Consider the following 25201-nt stretch of genomic DNA (forward strand, 5'->3'; position numbering starts at 1 on the left):
TAGCAGAAGAAATCTTTGCCAGTTTGCCAGTTGCCACCTATGTTAACTTTAGAAGTTACTTAACTTCTCTGGGCCTCAGTTTCTTCATTTTGTAGATAAGGGGATTTGACTAGGTATTCTGTAAGGTCCTTTCAAGTTTAAGTCCTACACTATAGCGCTGTAACCATGCATCAGCCCTGGCCTTTTTTTTAGGGAAGATGAGGGAGTTAAGTGGGCAAGCCCAGGATTCTAGATCCTACTTTGTGAGCTCCATATGGGGAGCAGAGTTGTTCTTCCCCCTCATCCTGCTCCCCATGTAACGGTGTTTTTAAAAAAAAAAAATCCAGGGCACTCCTTTATGTTAAACTCTTAAAAATGACATGCTGAAAATTCTGTTAAAGTAGGTGCTGACAATACAGACCATCCAATGAGCAATAAGAAAAAAAGCTCAATTACATGAAGTCTGTTGCTTTATTTTCTTCTGCCTCTGCCAACACTTCTGAGGGTGAAAAAAAGAAGCCCCTTTGTTCAACAAACCTTATTAGAAGACTGCTGCTATAAAAATTGGGACCTGTAAGTTAGAGACTTTATGAATTCTGATTTTTTGAATACCTTTTTAATGTTAATATTTTTATTGTAAGTGAAGGATAAAATGTGATGTTTTGTGGAAGGAACAGATAGTGAAACATCTCACTGAGCAAAGGTTTTTTTTAAAAGTTTATGCAAAATGCCTTCTGTTTTTAATGTGGTGATAGATTATACAGAGAGATTATTTTGTGGACTGTGAACATGCCTGAAAAGAAGCTTGATATGATTTTAAGCCATTTTCTTGTTATTACTTTAATGTTTCATGTTTTAAGGGTACTGATTTTATACCAAGTTAGGGATGAATCATTTAGCACAGCCTAATATTTTGTTATAGTCAAGTTTTTATCCAGTATGTTGTATAATACTTAAAAGTTGAAAAATTCTTCACTGTTTTGTAATTGACTTTGAAAATGTCATTTAAATACTTTTAGAAGTTCACATTTAAAACAGTTTCTTAAGTGATCTAGTCCTTCCTGGAAAATATGCTTGCTAAGACCTTGTGGTGTAGTGGAGTTAGAATGTGGAGTTAGAAGACCTAAGTTCAATTTCTGACTTCCACTTTGAATGACTTTGACAAGTCATTTAACCTTACTGAGTCCCCAGGTAAAGCACTTTTTAACTTTAAAACATTCTATTAAATGTCAGCTATTACAAATAAAATCCCCTTTCTAGAAAAAAGAGGGTGAAGAATTGTCTGGAAAGTTGAAGCAATGTATAAAATCAACTTTTAATGTACCATATAACATTGTGATTTATTGTCATCATATATGAAGTCAGCAGGAATGTTTGTAAAGTCTGCTTGTAAAAAGTGTATTTTTTTTCCCCCACAGTGACTTATTGTATCCTTAGTCTTTTATTTAGATGGAACCAAAATTTTTCAAACTGACTTGGCTGAAAAATACTTTTGATTATAAACTTACAAATACGTTTGGTCTTTGGGGGCATGGAATGCCTTCAGTATAAGTGGGACCCAGGGAAATTTTGAGCAAATAAAAGAAATTCAGCCTATTTTAATATTTAGTAATTGCTCCAAACAGTAAGTGTGATTGACTACTGGGACTCAAGGAGATACAGCCCAAAGTGCTATGTAGGCTTATAGATCTGAGAATGACAATTCTGATAAAGATTATTCTTGACTCCGCAGTAATCAGTTGGGCTAAGAGAAGGATTTAATGCTACACATTCCTCTTTTCTGTAGATATCAAGATCAGGTACTGCTTTTGTTACGCAGACATATGATTTTTAAAGCTTATAAGCTTCTCTTTGAAGCCCTTTCCATAAATTCTGCTGTGTGAGAAAATTTTTCTTATTCAGTAATCGTTTTCTTACATCTGTCTTTTTCCCCTGGGACCCTCCCAACCACAACCTTTAGGTTCAGAACTTTCAATTCATCATTTATTATGGACCTACTCTGTAAGATCTTTAGATGTAAATCTGGGAAAGAGATGAAATCTTTTCCTTAAGGAGTCAATATAATAGGAGAATAAGGTATCTACATAGAAAACTATAATACAGGTTAAAGCATAAGTGGCTGGAAGAGGTAAAATAAAGGTTAGGAGAAGGGGAATGATCACTTTTTGCTGGGGGTGAGGCATGGGTGAGAGGAGAGGAGTTCATGGAAGTGGGTGGCAGCTGAGGTAATTTTTAAAGATAGAGAAAAATTTCAAAAAAGGCAGATGGTAGTGGGGAGTAGTACATTGTAGCTGGGGGGGGCTACTGTTAAATATAGAAGTAGGAAAGTTGGCAGTATGGGATGAGGTAATGGCAACTTGGACCATTTTTCTACTTAAATAGCTGGATTGATCATTTATAAAACATAACTATTAAGCTGAAACAGTATATTAGTTCAACAAACCCATATTCTTTTTGAAGTGAGTATTCCTTTCATTGGTACAGATTGCAACTCATGCATGCCTTTTCATCCTGTGAAACTTGTCCCTATCCTTCCATAAATCTTTCACAGGGGTTTTGAAGAATTTGCTAGAAGCCTTTTGACTCTTCATATTACATGGATGCCATTGCAACATACAGCCATTCTATCATTTATCCCTTGCTTTCATTATATGACTAGTCCACCACCTTTTCCAGTAATCCATCTTTTGCACCTTTTCATGTTCATAGTTTACAATATGGTATAGCTTATTTATGCCAGCCCTGGGTCTCTTGTTTTTTGGGTGATCTACAATTTTAATTCCATGGAGGTAGTAGTATTTCATGATTCATAGCCAAAATTAGCAGAAGTCACATATTCAAATGTATAATCTCCTTATTGTGTATGTTTTTTAGATCACATTCCATCTGTGTGTGCTCATCCTTTGTAACTCTTGTCCATGTCCACTCATAAATTCATCACAGGGCATCCACCCAACTTAAGAATGTAAGGTTTTACTTGATAGTGTAAAGATGCTAATGGAGCACATAAGCTGTCCATGGAATATTTCTGAACTTTGCCAAGTGATTAATCAGTCCAATCAGTCCATCTTTTTTGATTATACATTTCTTTGATGAGATCCTTTATTGTGGTTATCCTTTGTTATGTTACATACAGCCTTCTCACAACTGCCATGTGGTTCTCCATGTCTCCTTCTCTGAGAGTAAACCTTTTTAATTCCTTGGAGAATGTAGTATCCTAGGACTTGCAGTCATATGACACCACTAATGGGAATATTGGTATTAAAAAACATAGGCCTTGGTTTTTGAGAGAATTTTGGAGTCATTAAAGAGCTTTCTGATTTCCCAAAGTCGTTCAGCTGACTCTCCTAGTTTAATTTTGGGGCCAATTTATTGTCCACTTGTGGTGTGATAGATGAGCTTAATATGTTGTCCATCTAATTAATTGCATGCCATAATCTGGATAATAGATATTCTTTATCCAGTTGGTTTTTGTGTGGTGACAACAGACTTGAGTGGTTGCATATTTTGTCTAAGAGGGTCTGTAATATTACAAGATTTGATACAACCAGTATGATGTCATGCAATTAGAAAGGAGCATCTGGAAGACTTCATCCTCTGTAGAGTCTCTTTTTGACCTGTACTCTTCACTGTGCTTTTTCTGTGGCATTGGTCAAAAGTTTTGGAAGAACATTGGATTTTGTTTCAGGGAGAAGCACAGGGTCATTGAAAACATGTCAATTCCCAAATACGTTTATACTAGAGAACTTATTGACCATCCTCTCAGTATTAACATCAAATGAGGCATAAAATGGGAACACGTGCTCAATAAAGGTGTTTACCAGTGTCATGGATAGTATCTTACTGCAGTGAAGAATTCCCTACAAATCATGATGTCTTCCAGATCCAGATGAGGCATCTTGGTGGCGTAGTGGGTAGAGCACTGGGTCAGGAAGACCCGGGTTCAAATCCAGTTTTAGACATTTTTGTAGGCTTGGGACATTGGACGAGTTTTGACTTCTATTTTCTTAGTTTCGTCAGCTGTAAAAGGGATATAATAAGGGACAGCTAGGTGGCACAGTGGATAGAGCACCAGCCCTGGAGTCAGGAGGACCCAAGTTCAAATCCAGTCTCAGACAGAGGAACCTTTAAGCTTAGTCATGATCAGTTACTCCATTGTATTGTTGAAAGTCACTCTATCTTTCATAATATGTTTTTTTGGTTCAGACCTGTCATTTTTTTCAGTAGAGGGAGCATTTAGTAGGAAGCTTCCTTTACTAATGTAGATCTGGACTTGCTACGTTATTTACAGTTTTTTGGAGTACTGAGAAACTAATTGAAGTGACACAGCCAGTATGTGTATAAGGAAATACTTTAATCTTTATGTCTCAATTTCCTTTTTTTATTTATGAAATTTAAATTTTTGTAAAATTTTATTGTGAACTCGCCATGAGCATTTCCAGAGAAAAAGAGTAAAAGTATTGTAAGTGAAATCTCTTTATCTATAGCTTATTTAAGTATATATTAAATTTAACACAAGTACCAACATTCTTTTGTTTGTCTGGCCCCTTCTGAACTTCCTTGTGCGCTCTTCTGTAGATTTTAAAAATGATTTTTATTGACACCCTCCTTTCCCTTCCCCTCTTTTATTGTTTTTATATTTTGGATATCATTGTCACTAGCCACCCCACCTCTGGGGAGGTGGGGAATCCTCCTTTGAAACTAGTGTAGTCAAGACTAATGCAGCCACATATTGGCCAGTTATAAAAATGTGTATTTCATTTTGTACCTCTAGTCCATCATTCTGAAGCACAATTTCATGGTCAGTCTTTTGGAGCCAGGATTGGTTGTTGCATTGATTACAGAGTTAAGTCTTATCATAGCTGTTTTTACAGCAGTGTATTGTATAAATTGTTCTGCTTTCTTTATTCTTCATCAGTTCATACAGTTCTTCCCAGGTTTCTTTGAACCCTTTGTCATTTCTTAGGTCACAATAATATTCCGTTATTTTTACATGCCATAATTTCTTCAGCTATTCAATTGATGGGCACCCACTTTGTTTCTAGCTCTTTCTATGATAAAATAATGCTCCTGTGCACTTTTTATATATATATATATATGGTTCTTTTCCCTCTTTAATCTCTTTGGGTATATGCTTTGCTATAGTATTGCTGTAGTACTGTAGTATAGCTATAGTATAAGTTTGCAGTTCTAGTGATTTTTGGGGGGTATGGGTCCATACTACTTTCCGGAGTGGTTGAGCCTGTTCACAGCTCTACCAATAGTGCATTTGTGTGTCTTGTCTTCCCATGGCACCTATAAATGATTTTTCTTTTCCTGTTTTGTATTCTTTGTAGGTTTTGAATCCTGTATACTTCTTGTATCAGAGGTCAGCTCTCTATTTCCTACTGCCCTTCTAATATCAAATTAATAAAATGTTTTTGAAAAATAAGCCAATGAACTGGTGGAAGCCACTTAAGCATCTCGACTTTTAAGAGAGTATTGATAGCTTTTAACAGCAGAAATGTTTTCTGTCATATGATAGCCTTCTTATTTTGACTTGAATTCATAATATTTTGAGAAATTATTTAAGAATATAAAAAGCAGAGAAGTTAATCTTTTTTTTGTGTCAAACAGCAAATATTAAGCCACCTATGTAGGTTACTTCTAACCTGGGAGTATAAAGATTAAAAAAGGTTTCTGTCCTCATATAGCTTCCATTTTCTATGGAACTGTGTGGCATTTATAGTCAGTCAGCTTGCAAGTATTTTTTAAGTATTATTATGTGGACACTGTGTTAATTGCTGGGGAAACAAAGATAGACAAAAATAGTCCCTGCTATTGAGGAGCTTACCTTTTTTGTTATTGTAGTAGTTTTATTTAATAATCATAAAATTAAATGTAGTCTAATTTGATTTGTGGAAGGAAAAGGGAAATGAAATAAAAAAGAATTGCAACAAGTAAGAACACATGAGAATTATAGGATATGAAGGCAGAGTGGAATGGATCTGGGATGGGGGAGGGGAGTCTTCCCCAGTTACAGAAGGAATGGTTTGGTACTTAAGCAAAAACCAAAACCAAAAATCTTATTGTCCACAGTTGGTAGTGGTGATTTTCTTGTTGGTCTTGCTCTCCAGGGCTTCCACAATATTCATGCCTTCTTTTACCTGACCAAAGACTACTTGCTTGCCATCTAACTGGTCAGTCTAGTAGTACAGATGAAAAACTGGGAGCCATCTGTGTTGGGCTTACATTTACCCTGGAAATGATGCCAGGACCAGTGTGCTTCAGGATGAAGTTCATATCAGCAAATTTTTCTCTACCAGTGCCATTGTGGCATGTGACATCATCACCCTGGTTCATGAACCCAGGAATGATTCTGTGAAAGCAGGATATCTTGTAACTAAATTCCTCCTTTCCAGGTGTCAGAGCACAATCATTTGCTTCTGTCTTTTGAACTTTGTCTGCAAATATCTCAAAAGTAATTTGGTCCAGGAGCTTGTTACAGACAGATTTCAAAGTACCTGATGATGTTGTCTGTGGCTATGGATGGATTTGTTAAGTAGTGATAGCAATGTCCATTGGGCCAAGTGAAACTGGATTACTGGTGGTGATGTCTACAAAGCTTACATTATAAGAGGGAGATGATATGTAAATAAGTAAAAACAAGATACATACAGAGTGGATAGAAATCAGTCTGACTAAGGAAGGCATTAGCAGCGGAGGTCCCTGGGAAATGTTCCTGCTTAAAGAAGGATTTGAGCTAAATCTTGAAGGAAGCCAAAGAAACTAAGAGTCAGAAGTGAGGGGACAGCATGGGACTCAAAGAAACAAAATTGGAGATAGTATCATATTTGAGGAACTAGAAGCAGAGAAGCATAGCTGAATTGTAAAGTGCATGGAGGAGAGTGTGAAGTGTAAGAAGACCAGAGAGAGATAGGATGAGGTTAGGTTATGAAGAGCTTTAAATACCAAACAAAGGAATTTATATGTGATCCTGGAGGCCCTTGGAGTTCTTTCAGTATCGAAAATGACATGGTTAGGCCTAATGCTTTAGAAAATTCACTTTGTCAGCTGTGTTGAGAATGAATTGGAGTGGGGTGAGATTTAAATCAGGAAGGATCAGTTAGAAGACTATTGCAATAGTCCATGTGAGAAGTGTGGAGGGCTTTAACTGAGGTCATGACTGTGAGTGGAGTAGAGAGGAGGGAAGGGAATGTGTGTAAGTAATGTTGTGAAGGTAGAAATCACAAGATTTGGCAATGGATTTGGAAATGGGGAGTGAGCAAGAATGAATGAGGAGTCAGGGTAGGTGAAGGGAATATTCACATTGATGAAATCACAGGTACTTGAAGTATTAACAAAAATTTTAAATTTTTAAAAAAGTATGAATTTTTTTAAGAATTAAGTATATTGAAGAGGAAAATCCATAATACTCTAATTTATCTGAGTAGTGTTACAGCAGAACAACTTCAGTGTCATTTCATAATGTTGGCTGCCCCCTAATATTCCAACCTTTCTGTCAAATAGCCATGACTAGGCAGTGGAATTGAAGATAATTTACATTCTGGTAACTTTACATCATCTTGGTTTTTTAAGATTAATTTCACAATTATATTATCTAATGGAATGATTTTAGTCACCAAAATAAACTACTGCTTTAAAGTTATAGGCACCATAGTTTTAGTCCACAAATAGTAAGTGAATTGTTCAAGGTCACACAGTGACCTTATAATTAAATAGTAAACAGCAGACCTGGGATTTGAACCCAAGGTTTTTTTTTTCTTTGCTTTTTGGTGACGCAATTGGGGTTAAGTGACTTGCCCAGGGTCACACAGCTAGTAAGTATCAAGCATCTGAGGCTGGATTTGAACTAAGGTCCTCCTGACTCCAAGGCCAGAGCTCTATCCACTGCGCCACCTAACTGCCCCCAAACCCAAGCCTTGTGATGCCAAATTCTGTGCTTGTTAAAGGAATTTTTTTTTTTAGTACCCCAGTGTCATTGAGGAAGCTTCTGTCTTAAGGTGAATATAATGCTACTTTAACTTTGAAGGGAGATGAAGAGTATTGAATTAGATAAGTACTGAGAAGCTGTATGTATAATAACAATAATAACAATGGTTGGTATTTACATTTATGGTTTGCAAATACCTTTCGTAGATTACCTTATTTGAACCTTATACCCAACAACCCTGCAATGTGAGTATGAGTACTACAGGTATTATTATCTCCATTTTAAAGATGAGGAAACAGATTCAGAGAGTAATTAGTTTAAGCATTAGAGACTGTTTTGAATCCATTTTTATCAGGACTCCAGCTCATTTTCTCTTTCCAGTAGAGGCAGCATGACATAATTGATGGAGTGTTGAATTTGAGTCTGGAACAGGGGGCTTTAATTCTCTCTTTAGATTTTTTTTTAATCTTTGTGACCCGGAGCAAAGATAAACAGCCAGAGATGGAAAAGATCGGCAAAGGCCTTTTTTCTTTTTTTAAAAAGCAAACTCTTTTTCACCATCAGCAACAGTGGAGTCTTAATATTTGGACCTTATAACATCCCAGTCTAAGCAGTGCTTATGAAAGAAGTTAAAATGGCACTAAAGAGAACAAATATGGGAAAAGCAGTTAGACTGCAACAAATACAAATAGAGGAGAGGTCTGTGCTGGAGACACACAGTATTATTGATGTATTCATTTTCAAGGTATCTGAAGGAAGAGGAGATACCAAAGGCAAGCAAAAAAATCTCAACCTTATTTTTACCAAAAAAGGTAACCAAGAGAACATCAATAACTACCAACCCATATGCTTTCTTTCTCATCTCTGCAAAATTTTTATGAGAATAATACACACATATTTAACACATTTTATGCTGGTATTAGAAGGAGGTAAGCGATATGCCATTGTATATCACATCTTTGCTCTCATAATTTACTGCAGTAGTCCACTGTGATTATTTGTTAAGAAAGAAACTAAGCATTTAATTGCAGAGCAAAATGTGACCTTAAAAGCCTTCATGAATAATGATGATTTTTATACTGTATTAAAATTACACAAGATTTCTTTGAAAGATATAAAGAACTTTTTTGACTCTAAAAATTTAATATAAAACGAAACATAAAAAATAGGAACATATCCTTCAAAAAGATGTTTACTATTGTTGGAGGGAAGATCCAGTACAGACTTAAAGTTGAGTAGAGATTCTGTAGAGATACGGAGGTTCTCCAGATGTTCCTATTTGTGGACAACATGGGTGCTGCTTGTATAAAGGCCCAGGACTTTGTGGAATCTTCTAAATCAGGGGTGGGAAATCTGTGGCCTTAAGGCCACATGTAACCTTCTAGGTCCTTAGGTGCAGCCTTTTGTCTGAGTCCAACTTTTACAGAACAAATCCTTTTATTAAGGGTATTAGTTCTGTGAAGTTTGAATTCAGTCAAAGGGCTGCACTTGAGGACCTAGAGGGCCACATGAGGCCTTGAGGCTGCAGGTTCCCCACCCCTGAACTATTTCTTAATAGATGATCACCTACCACAATAGCAGTCCCTCATTTGATGGGCATCTATTTTATTTCTAGCTCTTTGCTGCTACAAAAAAAAAATTGTTTTAAATAATCTGGTGTATATGGGACCTTTCTTTTTCTCATTGACTTCTTTGGAGAATATGCATGGATGTTTTAGTTCTTTATTTGCACCATTCCAAAATTTTTTTCCAGACTGGTTGAACCAGTTCACAGCTTTACCAATGACACAGTAGTGCACCTTTCTTTCTATGACTCCTTCAAACATTGACTATTATCCTCTTTTTCCATCTTTGCCAGTTTTCTGAATGTGAAGTGAAACCACAAAGTTGCTTTGATTTTCATTTCTCTTATTATTAGTGATTTGTAGCATTCTTTCATATTATTATTATTAGTTAATTTTTGGAAGTTACGTATCTGGGATATCAGGCTCCTGTTGGAGATACTAGATGCAAACTTTTTTTTTTTAGCCCTTGTTGATTGCTTTCCTTCTTATTCTAGTCACTTTCTGTCAATCACTTTTCCATGTTTCTTCTTTCTAGGTTTTCATGACACTGGTCTCGTAAGTTCTCTTACCTGTTTTGACTGATCCTCCTCAGTCTCCTTTGCTGAATCTTCCTCCAGATCATGCCCACTAACCATGTATGTACCTCAAGAGTCTGTCCTGAACCTTCTCTTTCTAATACTCTCTGGCTTGGTGTTTTCATCAGTTTCCCTGAGTTCAATAATCATCTTCATGTTTATATATTCAGACCTAAACACTCTCCTGAGCTCCATTCTCCCATCTGCAACTGTCTTTTGGATATCTCTAAATGTATGTCTTATAGACATCTCAAACACAGCAGATCCAAAACAGAACTCCTTTTTCTTCCTTACAAATCCTTCCCTCTTCTGAACTTCCCCATTACTGTTGACTGTTCCACTGTTCTCCCAGTCACCCAGGCTCACACTTAACATGAACTCACTTAGGCCTACAACCTTAATTCTTCACTCTCAATTGCATGTAGTCCCCCCCCCCCAGTCTAATATGTTGCCAGATCTTGCTGTTTCTACCTTTGCTACATCTCTTGTAACTTAACCTCCCACCCTGTTCCAGGCCCTCATCAACTCATGCCTAGACTGTTGGAATAGCTTTCTGGTTGGGCTGTCTGCCTCAAGTTTCTCTCCATTCCAGTCTGTGCTCTGCTCAGCCCCCTAAATAATCTTCCTAAAGTGAAGGTGTGGCCATTTCACTTCCTCTTCCCCTCAATTTGTTAAATTGCAATGGTTCCTTATTGCCTTCAGGATCAATTATAAAATCCTCTGTTGACCTCTTAAAGCTTTTGACAACCTGGTCCATTCCTAACTTACCAGTCTTATAATTTATACCTGTAGAATTCTCTACCTCATCTCTTCCTTCTGACTTCCTAAAAGTCTCATCTCAGATCCTACCTTTTTCTGCAAGAAGCTTTTCCTTACCAGTGTCTTTTCTTGAGATTGTCTCCCATTTACATTGTATATGTATTGTATGTACATAGTTATTTTCATGTATGTACTGATTTCCCCTTCTCTGGCCATCTGACCTCCTTTGAAGGTAGGGATTCTGTTTTTGTCTTTTCTTGTATCCCCAGTGCTTAATAAAGTATTTAGGTCGTAGTAAGTGCTGAATAAATGCTTGTTGACTGCATTACTTTTTTCATAGAAACAGTTTACAGTGTCATGTAACTGAATTTATTTTTTTTTGTAATCACCTCTTTGGTTAAGAATTTACTTCTGAGCCATAGACTTATATGAAAGGTACTTGCAGTGTTCTCCCTTTCCCACTCTTCTTCTTTCTCCTTCTCCTTTCTTTCTTCTCTTGAATATTCAGTTCATTTATCCATCTTGAATTTATTATGGTATGTGGTGTGAGATGTTGGTCTAAACCTTTTAATATCTGCAAGACTGTGTTCCCAAATAGTTCTTATAAAATAGTTTTTTTTCCTAGATAATTTAGTTTTAAGGGTTTATTTTATCCTTGATTATTCAATTAAATTATTTCTGATTCTTGTTTAGTCTGCTTCATTGATCTAGTTTACTATTTTTTTTTACAAGCACCAAATAATTTTGATGATTACTTTTGAAATGCAGAAAGGCTTCATTCCTATTTTTAAAAATGGTTTCCCTCGATGTTATAAATTTTTTAATCTAGTGAAACAAAACAACATTTTGTAATTGAATCTATATAGATATTAAGAGTGCTTTGTCAGATTAAAATTCCCAGGTGTTTTATGTATTTGATAGTTACTTTGAATGGGACTTATCATTTCTTTATTCCTGATTGGATTCATACATCTCTTCTTAGGAACAAGATTTTTTAAAAAACAAGTGTATTTTTAAAAAATCCTTACTGCGACTTTTAATTGCTTTAGATCCTTCTTCAATTCAGACTCTCTGATTTTAGCCCAATATTCAGCTTGCTCTGTCCTAATTGCAGTTTGTTCTCTTTCGTTCTTCCTTTCATGTGTTCCATTCTATTCTGGTAAAGTCTGTAGTCTCTTATGCTAATCCACTTCCCTCCTAGAGGCTTTTATTTCCCTCTTTGTTCACAAACCTGTGCCTCTTCAGTTCTTGGGTATTCATATTAATGTTCTTGGGTATTCATATTAATGTGTGCTTGTTGATTTGCAAATATGCAGTTTTAAAAAACATATAATTCTGTTCCTCTGCTATGATGGTGTCTTATTAAGTAATGACTTTCTGTCTTTTTTTGAATTCTACAACTTCACACCAAATTGTTGGCCTATAGCAGGCCCTAATTAAATCTTGATTCTTTGTCTTTCACTGCTCTATCTTCTTGACTCTAATTCTGCCTGATCCTTGTTCACTCTTCCACATTATATGTCCACATGATATCTTCCGAATAATATGAACTGGGTTCTAATCATACATATTTTTTATACGTATATATTTAACTTAGTTCCTATGTGTTGCTATGTAACAGGAAAGAAAAGGCTGTTGGTGTTAATATTGAAAGACAAAGTGGTTTCTGCTAAAGAAATCTAGTCTAGCACTCATTTTCTTGGTACCCATTATGTGAGAAATTTGATGAGTTCTTCAACCATTACAAATTGAATTCTGTTATAGTCAGCTGTGCAGCAAAATCCTGTCATTTTATATATATGTATGTATACGTATATATATATATATATATAAATAAAATATGTTTAATCATATATAGACTCTATAGACAAAAGCGGGGGGAAGGGAGGAGAGGAGAGACAAGTACTAATTTTTAATTGTTGCTCTGCCACAATGTGACTTTTGATAGGGCCTAGAAGAGGAAAGTAATTAAGTTTCTCAACTGTAAAAGACACTGTCTGGATTAGATGATTAATAAAGCCCTTTCCAGTTAAATATTTTATGACTAAGCATCATAATAGCACACTAACCAAGGTGGGCAAGTTCTACCTAGTTCAGTTTTATTTTTTAAACAGCACCCTGTGCAGTATTAAATACACAAGGGTCCTTAATAGCCTTCAGTAATACTTCTATTGATAGTCTCAGAAATCAGGAAATATTTGATTGTCTACTGTGCAACAAGTCCCATGGGTAATCATAAAAAAGTATTAATGCAACATAGACCCAGTTTCTAAATCAGGTTGACTTATACTATTGACATTTCTTTCAGTCAGTATATCAGTCAGCATATATTCTGTATTGCCTAATATGTACCTCAGTTTATGTCTGTTTTTTGGTTAGCATCTTGTGTTCTATTATACAATTGCTCACTTTTATTGTTACTTTTCTTTCATCTTCTTTGTCTTGCCCAACGAAACCAGACTTTAATTTTTCAGGACTTTGAAAAGTATTTTTTGTAGTTTGACTTTTTGCTTTTATATCATCTTCATTTCTTCATTTCAGAATAATCTCTACCGCCACCCTTCCCACTTAGCCATTCCTTGTAACAAGGAATAAAAATAAAAGGAGTAAGGGGAGCAGTTGATTAAAAATGAACAACATATTAAAAACCGAGTCTGACAGTGTATGTTATGTTGCATATCAGTACTCATCTGTTCCTTACCACTTTCTTCCCTCTGCAAAGAAAAGAGGGATGTGTGTTTCCTTATCACTTCAAAGACAGGTTTGGCCATCATAATTACATATTATTCAATTTTATTTTTTCCATGCTTTATTTTTACATTATTGTAGTTATTGTGCAAGCTTTCAAGAGCTAGGAGATCCTCTAATCAAATCAGATGATGTTTGTAAAGTGCTTGACAGAGTTCCTGGCACATGGTAGATATTATATAAATGATTATTCCATTCCTTTCTCCCATCCCCTTTAATTAAGTAATTGAGGCCAAAGGTTCCTGTTTATAAGGATATATTTTGGAGATGTATGTACTGGGCCCCTGAGAATCCAAACTGCTAAACGATCCTTTCCTAAAATATTCTAATCATCAGTGTTCCTCTTATTACTGTGATGACCAACGTTAGAGAACTGCATACTCTGTCTTATGAGGAATGTTGTTTTTCTTGTACTTAGTAATAGGAAGTGTGTGGGACAAGTGAAAGTTTCTCATATGAAATGGAAGCTGTGTCCCCCAAATTTAGTTAAGGCTTTAGCGTTAGCTGGGCCTAAGTTTCATTTTCCTGTAAATCATGTGATCGGGTCATACATCTGTTGCCCACCCCCTCCCTTGTTTTGTAACCATCACCCCAGCCTTATCCTTACCAAATAAGGCAATCTTGTAGCTTCTGAGCTTGGTTTGGGTAAAATGTATCTCTTGGGTTCTAAATATAGATTGTAAGGTCTCTTGCCTCAACCAATGAGGATAAAGAGATTGAGGTAAACAAGTGGGGAGGGGGGTTTCTTGGAGTGGTTTGTCTAAGGGTATATTCTGGTAGCTTGCTGTTGTATCTTGCCTCCCTACTCCAGTCCGTCCTGGGTGGGTGATGCCCAATTCTCATGTGAGACTTGGTAGAATAAAACTTATGTTTCTACTGAGAGAAACCTCTGAATTTTTATTTGGGTAGATGGTCTCAATCCCACTCAATTGGGTAATCGTCCGGCATTTTCTTTGATTAGGGAGGGGCCTTTCTTGCCCAGGTCAAGACTGAGCGCACATCTGAGATTTTTCAGAGGTGTGGAACCCCGGAGGGAGGTTACCGCCCAGTCATTGAAATAAACCCAAAGAGAGAGACTCAGAGAAACAGATGACTTGTTAGGGCTCCGATGACTAAAAATGAAACTGAGAAATTCTGACCGGCCAGTGAGTGAGAGCAGTCACATAAGTTGTACTCGTGCAGCCCAGAGGTAAGCACTCAGGGGTCTGGAGGTAATTGGCATAGGGTGAGGGCCCTTTAGGCCGGACTCTAGTTTAGGCAGAGTCTGGGCCTAATCAAATTGTGGAATAGATACCTCATTGAAAGGACGCCGCTGAGAAAGCTTCATGGGTGACTGGTGAGGAGTGGGTTGACCCTTCTCGGTGATTCGGCTGAGTCTGTCTTTAGGCTGGGGGGAGTTTGGTGACGGCTCCCGTAAATTCCCTAGGTGAGGGCCTAGGGGGTTCCTAGGAACAGGAAAGGAACAATCTAAATTTGTTCAGTCAGAGTGCAAATGTGAGGTACCTATAGACAGTCCTTTAGGCAATCGATTGCAGAATTGGAATGAACTACCAAAATATAAAGGGAAAGATAGAGAGAAAATGATTAAACATGATTTGATGATTCTTTGGGGCAGAGGGTTGTTGTACGTCCGTTTTATTTTTTGTGTTTGTGTGAATGAGTGTTAACAGTGTTTGATAGTAAAAGATTTGGCAAGAAAAGCATTCTGAGTGCTGCAGCTGGATTCTGGAGTGCGGCTTTCTTTCTCCCCTCTTACTCACGGATAACAGCAGCTTCAGAGGAGTGGGTGGATGGGAGAGAGAAAGAGAGAAAAATACTTTATTGTTTTGGTTGTGTGATTGGTAAAAAGGCAAATTGAGAAGGATTTTCGAAGTGTCAGGTCAGAATTAGAAAGGAATAAGATATGTGCAGTTTGAAAGGGGAATTTAATCAAAGTCCACTAGAAAGAAAGGCAAGAAAGTTTAAGCATGTAGGAGAGGAGTATGTGTAGAAAGTTTAAGGAAGGTATACTTTATTTGCACAGTGTGAATAGAGGTTTTGAAAGTAAGAAGGTTTTGAAACTTTCGGGAGAAAAAATAATAATTTCTCTCTCTCTGCACTCTAATTCTGGCCAAATTTGAGTGTGGAGAGAAAGAAAGAAAGAAAAAGGGAACCTTTTCCCCTCAGATCAGGAAAAAAAGAGGTAGCACTTAATCTTTTCTGCCTGTCATGGAAGAGAGAAGTTTTTGTGTACCAGAACACAACCAAAGGTAATTTAATTCATTCTGGTAATATTTCAGATGAAATGTGATGCTCTTAATTTAATGCTTAAGCAGAATTTATTATACTGTTTGGCACTAAAGTAAATTGAAAGAAACTAAAGAACAGTGGAAGAATAGTGTAAGACTAGTGAATTGTTTAGAATGCATAGTAAAGTTGTAAAAGTAGTTTGGGAAGAGAGAGGGGAAGGGAGAGCCCTATTCAATTATCTCCCTTGGTGAGTGTAATTTGGGTGGGTGGGTGGGTCTTAAGTAACCCACCCTGGAAGGATGCCATATTGGTTATTGTGAGTTATGATTATTAAGCTCCAGAGGGAAAGCAAAAAGAAGTAGTTAGAATACTGGCTCAGTACATTTTAAACTGACCTAATTACAATAGGAGATTCCAAACTGTTTGTAAAACTTTCACAAGAAAATGTGGATATGAATTTGTGGATAATATCCCTTTATAAAGGGCCAAGGGTATTGAACTTGGAAATGTGTATTTGTTTAATTTTAAGAGCACATATTGTTATTTGGCATTAAGAACTTTTATCAACTATGTGGCCCCAGGAGACTGTTGAATCTGGTGAAGGGGTCTAGAAAGAAAGAAAGAAAGATTTTTTTTTTATTGAGCCTGTTTTCAATTGTATTAGTTATGTTGCTGGAAGGGCAATTTCTTTTATAATCTGGAATGTTAAATTAATTGTGTCGTCAGAGAAAATAGAAAAAAGAATGAATCTGGCTATTGGGATACTCTATATGATCCTGTTTTGTAACATTTCCTTCTAAGTATTGTAATTGTAGAAAGCATAAAATTTCCAAATTTTTTTTTATTTAAAGAGAATTTTCAGTTGAGATTGTCTTGTTATCATGTATGAAATTTGTGAGATTGTTGACTAAGTTGTTTGGGATTACTGTTTTAATGCTAAAACCTAAAAGGGTTAATTGATTACTGTGTCTGTGTGGGCAAGGCCATCTGCCCTGAGAAAAGAACTTGTTAGGATTTTGCAGTTCCTAGACAATGAACTTAGCTTGCTGAGAATTTGCAAGTGTATAGAAATGATTTCTAATGATTGGCTTTTACACCAGGACAAGTTTAAATTTGAGAAGGAAAGATGTAAAGTGAGATCTCTTATGTATGTTAGTCCTGATAAATCTATATTGCTTATTGCAACTCCATGACAGTAAAATTAACTGCATCTGGCTTTAAGCTGTGATTAGTGAGACTTGCTGTTTGAGGTAAGAGGCTCTTGGGACTATAACTAATTTTGTTTTAAGTTTAAATTTTGGTATAGTTGTCTGCATTAAATCAGTATCTGAGAGAAATGCCACAAGAATAGGTGGAGGTCGATTTAGAGGAAATGTGATTTATTTGGGAAAAAGGCTAAGGAGACAATCTTAGCCTCAATCTAGGATGGGATCCTCCTGGCTCAGTTTCCCATTGTGTTCCTTTGGAAAGGAATGTTTCCCACCTGACTATTCCTGAGTTTGACTATGAGGAGAAATGGATACTGCATGATTGGAGAACTATGAATTTATCTGAATTTAAACAAAGCTAAGGACATGCTCCTGCTCTTTTTCCTTCTATAGTAAGTCTCTATAATCAGAAGGTCTTATAAGTACAGTAACAAATTTACTAAAATAATTGATTATGGAACATCTTTGGTTATTATAGAACTGAAACTAGTGTTCTTGTAAGAGTTAGGATCCTTTAGTTCTTGATAATGGTATGGAGATAATCAGGGGCTTGTGAGAATGTTATTTTGTTATTTGGATAATATACTCATCTAAAGTTTTGTAACCATTGATTAATAATATCAAAAGAAGAATGGCTTGTGATTTATTTTGTAAATGCCATCAAAGAAACAAGGCATGACTAAAATTTTAAGATTTTATATGTACTGTGTTAAAAATTGATATGTATGTACTGGAGCCTGTGATTAATACCATAGTGAAGTCTCATCCCCCCTGGTGAGGAAATTAATAATGGATTAATGTAAAGTATAAGACACTGGGTTCTGATGTGAATTTCTTAAAACATGACAATTGGCCATGGTTCCAATTTTGAGTTTGTAAAAGTGATCAGTGTTATAAGAACTAGAAATAGTGATTTAAAATTGTGCTAAGATCACTTCTGTAGGAGAATGGACAGAAAGCTGGTTCCTACAAGAAGAAGAAGAAGAAGAAGGAGGAGGGGGAGGAGGAGGAGGAGGAGGAGGAGGAGGAGGAAGCAGCAGAAGCTGAGATGCCGTGCTGGAGATGGCTGGAGCAAATACCAAGGACAAGAGGACGTCATTGATGGTGTTCCCTGCCAGACCTTTACCCCTGTAATTGCTTATGATAATAATTAAAATGTCTCTGACAAATTTTATCAAAACAGAGTAGTTTGTTTCTTGCACATCATTTTGTATCTTGTTTTTCTTAATTAATTTTGTATTTTTATGTATTTGTTTATGCATTTTTTGCTTTTTGGTGAGGCAATCAGGGTTAAGTGACTTGCCCAGGGTCACGTGCTAGTATGTGTTATGTGTCTGAGACCAGATTTGAACCCAGGTCCTCCTGACACTAAGGCCAGATCTCTGTCTGCTTTGTCACTTAGCTGCCCCTCTTAATTAATTTTGTATCATTTCATTTTTCTTCGCATGCTTTTTTACAATCTTCATACTAATTTTTTATAGCACAGTAATATTGCATTAAATTTATGTGCTGTTAGTTGCTTTGCCATTTCCTGATCAGTGAAATCTGTTTTTAGATCTTTGGTACCACAGAAAGTGTTGCTGTGAATATTTTGATGTATATGGGACCGTAATGACAAATAATTTTATTAGAAATAAAGAATAAAAGGAAAGGGATATCCAGTGATTACAGCTGACACAAAGGGATTTTGCTGCATAGCTGACTATAATAGGAGAATTCAGTTTGTGAATGGTTGAAGAACTCATCCATCAAATGTTTCATGTAATGGGTGACAAGGAAATGAGTCTTCTAGATTAAATTTCTTTAGCAGAAACTTCTTTGTCTTTCAGTACCATCAACAGCCTTTTCTTTCCTGTTGCATATTAACACATAGGAATTAAGTAAAAAAATACGTTGATGGTTAGGCTGTCCTTAACCTTCAAGAGAAGTAGCCAACCACTGGCACTCTCATAGCTGCTTTAGCTGGTTGGAGACCATACCGTTTTTTTTAATTAAAATTTTTTTTTAAATTTATTTTTAGTTTTCAATATTTGCTTCCATAAGCGAGTTTTAAATTTTTTCCCTTCCCCCCTCACCAAGACGGTGTGCAGTCTGATATGGGCTCTACAAATGCCTTCATATTAAACATATTTTCATATTAGACATGTTCTAAAGAAGAATTAGAACCAACAGGAGGAAGCATGAGAAAGAAGAAACAAAACAGCAACAACAACAAAAGAGAGCAAATACTGTGCTTCGATCTGCGTTCAGACTCCGTAGTTCTTTTTCTGGATGTGGACAGCATTTTCTAACTTTTGGAGTTGTCTTAGATCCTTGCATTGCTGAGAAGAGCCAAGTCTATGAAACTCAGTCATTGCACAGTGTGGCTGTTACTGTGTACAATGTTCTCCTTCACTCAGCATCAATTCATATAAATCTTTCCAGGTTTTTCTGAAACCATTCTCATCATTTCTTACAGCACAGTAGTATTCCATTACATTCATATACCACAACTTGTTTAGCCGTTCCCCAGTTGATGGGTATCCCCTCAATTTCCAATTCTTTGCCACCACAAAAAGAGCTGCTATAAATATTTTTGTACATGTGGGTCCTTTTCCCATTTTTATGATGTCTTTGGGATACAGACTTAGAAGTGGTATTGCTGGGTCAAAGGGTATGTACAGTTTTATAGCCCTTTGGGCATAGTTCCAAATTGCTCCCCAAAACGATTAGATCAGTTCACAACTCCACCAACAATGCATTAGTGTTCCAATTTTCCCACATCTCCAACATTTATCATTTTCCTGTTTTGTGATGTTGGCCAGTCTGATAGGTGTGATGTGTGGTACCTCAGAGTTGTTTTGATTTGCATTTCTCTAATCAGTAGTGATTTAGAGCATTTTTTCATATGACTATGGATAGCTTTAATTTCTTCATTTGAAGACAGCATGTTCCTATCCTTTGACCATTTATCCATAGGGGAATGACTTGTATTCTTATAAATTTGACTCAGTTCTCTATATATGTTAGAAATGAGGCTTTTATCAGAGACACTGGCTGTAAAAATTATTTCCCAGCTTTTTTCTTCCCTTCTAAACTTGGTTGCATTGGCTTTGTTTGTGCAAAAACTTTTCAATTTAATCATAACATCTTTTATTGTTACTCTTTGTGCTATTGAAACCTGGTAATTTTACCTTTTAGTAACCCTGGAAGCTGCTTATGTGCAGCAGCCCATTTGGTTTTCCACCTCTGTGTTCTTCCTATGTCTGAATGTAGCTGTTGAACTGTTTCCTCCTCTACACTCTCCACTACTACCCAGCTGGCTAGGTGTAGGCAACATTGAGGAAATGTGTGTTTAACAGCTGTGGTGGGATTTGTTGTTGTTGTACTTTGATAATCTGATAATTTAGTACACAGTTAAGAATACTTTTATTGTTCATTTTTATTTATTTATTTTGTGGGGCAGTTGTGGTTAAGTGACTTGCCCAGGGTCACACAGCTAGTAAATGTCAAGTGTTTGGTCTGAGGCTGTATTTGAACTCAGATCTTCCTGACCTCAGGGCCGGTGCTCTATCCACTGTGCCACCTAGCTGCCCCCTTGTCCAGTCTTTAAAGGCATATTAAATTATTTTCAGTTCTGGGTGCCATATATTAGGAAGGACATTGACACAGTGGAAGATGGCCAGAGGAGGCTGGCCATAGTGATAATGGTGTTGGAGGCTTTGCAACATAAGGATCGTTTGTAAGAGCTAAACCTTGGAGCTTACCATGATAGCTGTCATGACCTGTTCCTCTGCTCTACTTCAGTTATTCACCTGTGATCTTGTTATCACTCAGAACTGTTCCATTTCCATGATCAACAACTCTGAAATTCCTTCCATCTGTTTTTCTCTTAAACTTGTTTTTTGTCCTCACTACTGCCAGACCTTCCACTCTTCAGTAGTTTCCCGACTGTCATTCTTGCTCCAGCTTCACTTTCATCCTTTCCAGTCTTGACCATTTAGTTATTTCCTGTACTCTAATATTGCTTGCTTTTCCTGTCTTACTGCTGCTAATTAATGCCTTGCCAAACCCCAATTCTGGAATACTCTCACCACCTACCTCCTATGTTCCTACTCACTTGGATCTTAATAGATCTAGAGAAAGTCATGCAACATTCCTGACTCGTTTTGCTACAAATTTAGTATCTAATCTCAACTGGGCACTCACTGTAGCAAGGTAGTCCTTTTACTCCTCTCTAATTGATTGTCTTTTTGGCCTACTGTCTCAACTGCCTTCCTACCCTGGATTTTTCCTCATTGCCTGGGGCCTTTTCACTGGGAATATTCTTTTGCTGAGCCATCCTCTTTATTTCCTTAGAGAGTTTCTTCCAGTGCTTTTGTTTTGGAGACCTGTTCAGGCTAGCTATGCTTCATTCCTTTCCCAGCTGTATATGTATCTGACTCCAGAGTTCACCAGTATGTCCCTAAGCCTAGTACCTTCTGCCAGTTACCCGTACCTGCTTGCCTGCCTGCTTTTTAGCTCCTATTATATATTGTATTTCTCCTATTAGGATGTAAGCTCTTTGAAGGTAGAGACTATCTTTCTTTTTGTTTGTGTTTGTATAATTATTTCCTTGGTCCTACTTTTTTTTACAAACCTTTATATCCATTGTCTTGGGAAAGAACTGTTGTGGAGAAGGGGCCAGCCATCCCCACCAACTACTATTATAGGACAGGCAACCCAGCTAGTCAAAGCAATACACACCCTGAGAGGAGATGAGAGCCAGCACATAATCACCCACAACTGACTATGTCTTTTCTCAACCCCAGTGGAGAAAGACTAGGACTCTGAACCCAAGATACTTTGTAACAGTAATGCATTTATTAGTGTCTGCAGCCATTATTCTGGGAAGTTATTATTACCGAGATACTGAAGCTGTTGACCATATAACTCAGGTTGAAGACAGTCCATCTCTAGCAAACTTCCAACTGAAGAAGAGACTTTGAATGCTACTAGGCTCCTCTTGTGTGGCAAAGCTCCTGGTTCTGATTCTATTCCAGCTGATATTTACAAGGCAGAGGTTCCACTGCTTATACAAAAGCTAACTGAAATTCTCCAGGTTATATGGTAAGAGGAGGTTATCTCTCAGGAACTCAGCAATGCCTCCATGGAAAAGGAAGTAGGTTGTCCTGTGACAATTACAGAGGGGTCTCTCTCTTAGTCAGTGCCCACAAGATTCTTGCCAGAGTCCTCCTTTAATAGGCTGATCTTTCACCTGGAAGGTGATCATCTACCCAAAAGCCTGTGTGGCTTCAGAAAGGGCCAAGGAGCAGTTGACATGGTGTTTGCTGCCAGACAACTCCAGGAGAAATTCCAGGAGCAGAACAGAGATCTGTATACTATGTTTGTTGATCTAACCAAGCACTTTGATACTAAATTTGGTTGCCTGGAGAAGTTCATCAATATTGGATGCTAGTTTCATGATGGTGTGCTTGCACGGGTTTTGGATAGTAGACGATGCTCTCACACTTTCCTGGTCACCAGTGGAGTGAAGCAGGGCTGTATGTTTGCTCCCATGCTTTTTAGCATGATGTTTTCACCAGTGTTGTAGAACGCCTTCAAAGAGGACAAAAACAGAATCAAGGTCAACCACCACACTGATGGTAAATTATTTAACTTGAAAAGGCTAGAAGCCAAGACTAAATTGGAGGGAGAATTGGTGCATGCCTTTTTGTTCACAGATGATTGTGCACTCAACGCAGCCTCTGAGGCTGAGAAGCAACAAGGTATGGATTGATTCTTTGCTGCTTGTGTTAATTTTGGCCTAACAGTTAACACTAATAAAACAGAGGTTCTCTACCAGTCAGATGATGACAGTTGATACTCAGTGTTTGTGAGGCTCTGAAGGAAAATGTACGAGAGAAGAGGTATTGTACTCTCTACCAAACTGAAGGTCTACAGAACTTTTGTGCTGACCTCATTGTTTTATGCTAGTGAAACCTGGAAGTCTACTGACACCATGCCCCGAAACTGAATTGCTTCCATTTGAATTGTTTTAGGAAAATTCTGAAGATCACTTGGCAAGATAAGGTATCAGATGCTGAAGTCTTTTCTTGAGTTGAATTGTAAAGCATTTAAACTCTGCTGCAGAGAGCACAACTCCAGTGGGCTGGCCACATCTTTTGAATGCCAGAAGTATGTTTGCTTAAAAGACTATTTTATGGAGAACTCAGACAAGTGCTGACAGAGAGTTCAGAAGAAGTGATACTAGGGCACTCAGAGTCTTTCTGAAGAACTTTGGAGTTGATTGTAAGATATGGGAGACACTGTCACAGGACTTCCCAGCATGGTGTGCTGGAATCAAAGAAGATGCTGTGTTCTATGAACAAAGCAGAGTTTTAGTAACTCAAAAGAAACATGAGATGTGCAAATTTAGAGACATTTTCACTCAAAATGTTCATATGGACTGTTTGTGCCTGACTTGTGGTAGAACTTTCTGAGCTTTTATTGGTTTGATCAACTATAGTTGGAAACACTGAACCTTCATCCCAACATAGTGGTGCTTTTTTGGCATGTGACTTCACCCTGTTTGCCTCAGTTCCTCATCTGTAAAATGAGCTGGAGAAGTAAATGGCAAACCACTCCAGAATCTTTGCCAAGAAAACCCTAAATGGGGTCCTGAGGAGTCAGACATGACTGAAATGACTAAACAACTGTCATGCAGTTGCCATTGTACCTTATCATGGAACCTTTTTATCTGACTTAACAGCTGAAGACTTCCATATATATGTTGTCTCCCTCATTAGAATGGGGGTAATGCTTGAGAGTAGGGACTGTCTTTTCTCTTTCTATCTTTAGTGCTTAGCATAGTGGCTGGCACATTGTAAGTGCTTAATAAATGCTTGTAGCCCTTCCTTACCTTTTTCACATATCCCAGAGAAGTTGTTCTAAACCTCTTCTTCTCAAGCCTCCCCACACTTTTTCCTTCCCTTGACCCTCAAAACTGATGACTTTGCCTCATGCTTTACTGAGCAAATAAAGACCATTTACCATAGACTTCCTCTTTTTTCCTTTATATCCTGGCAAACTTTTGATACCATCTGTGATTCTCTTCACCTTTATTCCAAATGAAAGAAGGGGGCCTTTCTAGCTAAGGCCAACCTGTCTCTATATTCCCTATGTCTTACCCCTTTCTGACTTCTCTTTCCTCTTCCACCTCTTCCCCATGGGTCTCTCCTTATTTGGTTACTTTTAATGTCTCTGCATCTTCTTTCCTTCCACCCCAGTAACTTTTCTCTAGATCTTATGTAAATCTCAAGCTATTATCTTCTATTTCTCCTTCCTCTCTCAGCCAAATTTCTACTCGGTCTCCTCTCCTCTAACTGTATTTCATTCTTTTTCAGTTTGGCATCCAACCGTATCACTCAACTTGAAACTATTCTCTTCAAAGTCACTAATGATTTTTTAATTGTCAAATCTTATGATACTTTCTCAACTTGGCTTTGTTGACCTTTCTGCAGCATTTGACAACTGCTTCTTGACCGAAATTTCCTTTTGAATATTCTCTTCTCTCTGGATTTTTGTTACCTTTCTTTCTTGCCTTTTCTCCTGCCCATGTGACTACTTCTCATTTTCTTTGCTGGATCATCATCTGTCTCCTATCCTCTTAACTGTGGGTGGACCTCAGGGCTCTATTCCAGATTCTTTTCTTCTCTCTATTGATAATTTCATCAGCTTCCATGGGTTTAAGTCTCATCTTTATGCAAATGATTTTCAGACCTGTATATCTAGTATAGAGATACTAGCTCTTCTTCAGCTTTAGTCATTCATCATAAATTTCTTATTGGCTGTTTCAAAATGGATGTCCCACTTGAGGCATCTCAAACTCAGCATGTCCAGAATCACAGAATTTGAGAATTGGAAGGAGCCTCAGCTGTTGTTTTAGTCCATTCCATACATGAAAGGAATCCTTACTATAATATACCCGGCAATTTTTTTGTCCAGCCTCAAGCTGTTTGAACACCTTGAAAAGAGGTTTGACAACTATTAGAGGAAATTTCTTCCTGACTAGTCCAAAATTTGCTTCTTTGTAACTTCTGTTGATCCTTCTGGGACCAAACAGAACAATATTGATACCTTTCTCCAAAACAGAACTTATTATCTACCCCCTTTTCCAAGCCTATCCTTCTAAACTTCCCATTTTTGTTGAGTACACTTCCGTTCTTCCAGTCACGTGGGTTCCCA

At 37.3% G+C, this 25201-nt stretch overlaps 1 protein-coding gene across 5 annotated transcripts in view; it reads left to right on the plus strand.

Moving 5' to 3' along the window:
- SIAH1 (siah E3 ubiquitin protein ligase 1) overlaps window positions 1–25201 on the plus strand; it is a 58639-nt gene that overhangs the window by 10832 nt on the left and 22606 nt on the right. The window contains exon 1 of one of the 5 annotated variants that reach the window (XM_020985121.2): window positions 13654–14748. The exons of the other annotated variants lie outside the window; for them this stretch is intronic. The gene's annotated coding sequence lies outside the window, so the exon portion shown is untranslated. Of the gene's footprint in view, window positions 1–13653; window positions 14749–25201 lie in introns of those variants that run through there. 5 annotated transcript variants of the gene reach the window in all.

The sequence above is a fragment of the Phascolarctos cinereus genome, unplaced genomic scaffold (genome assembly GCF_003287225.1).
Source record: "Phascolarctos cinereus isolate Bilbo 61053 unplaced genomic scaffold, phaCin_HiC Scaffold_2;HRSCAF=192, whole genome shotgun sequence".
Lineage (NCBI taxonomy): Eukaryota > Metazoa > Chordata > Mammalia > Diprotodontia > Phascolarctidae > Phascolarctos > Phascolarctos cinereus.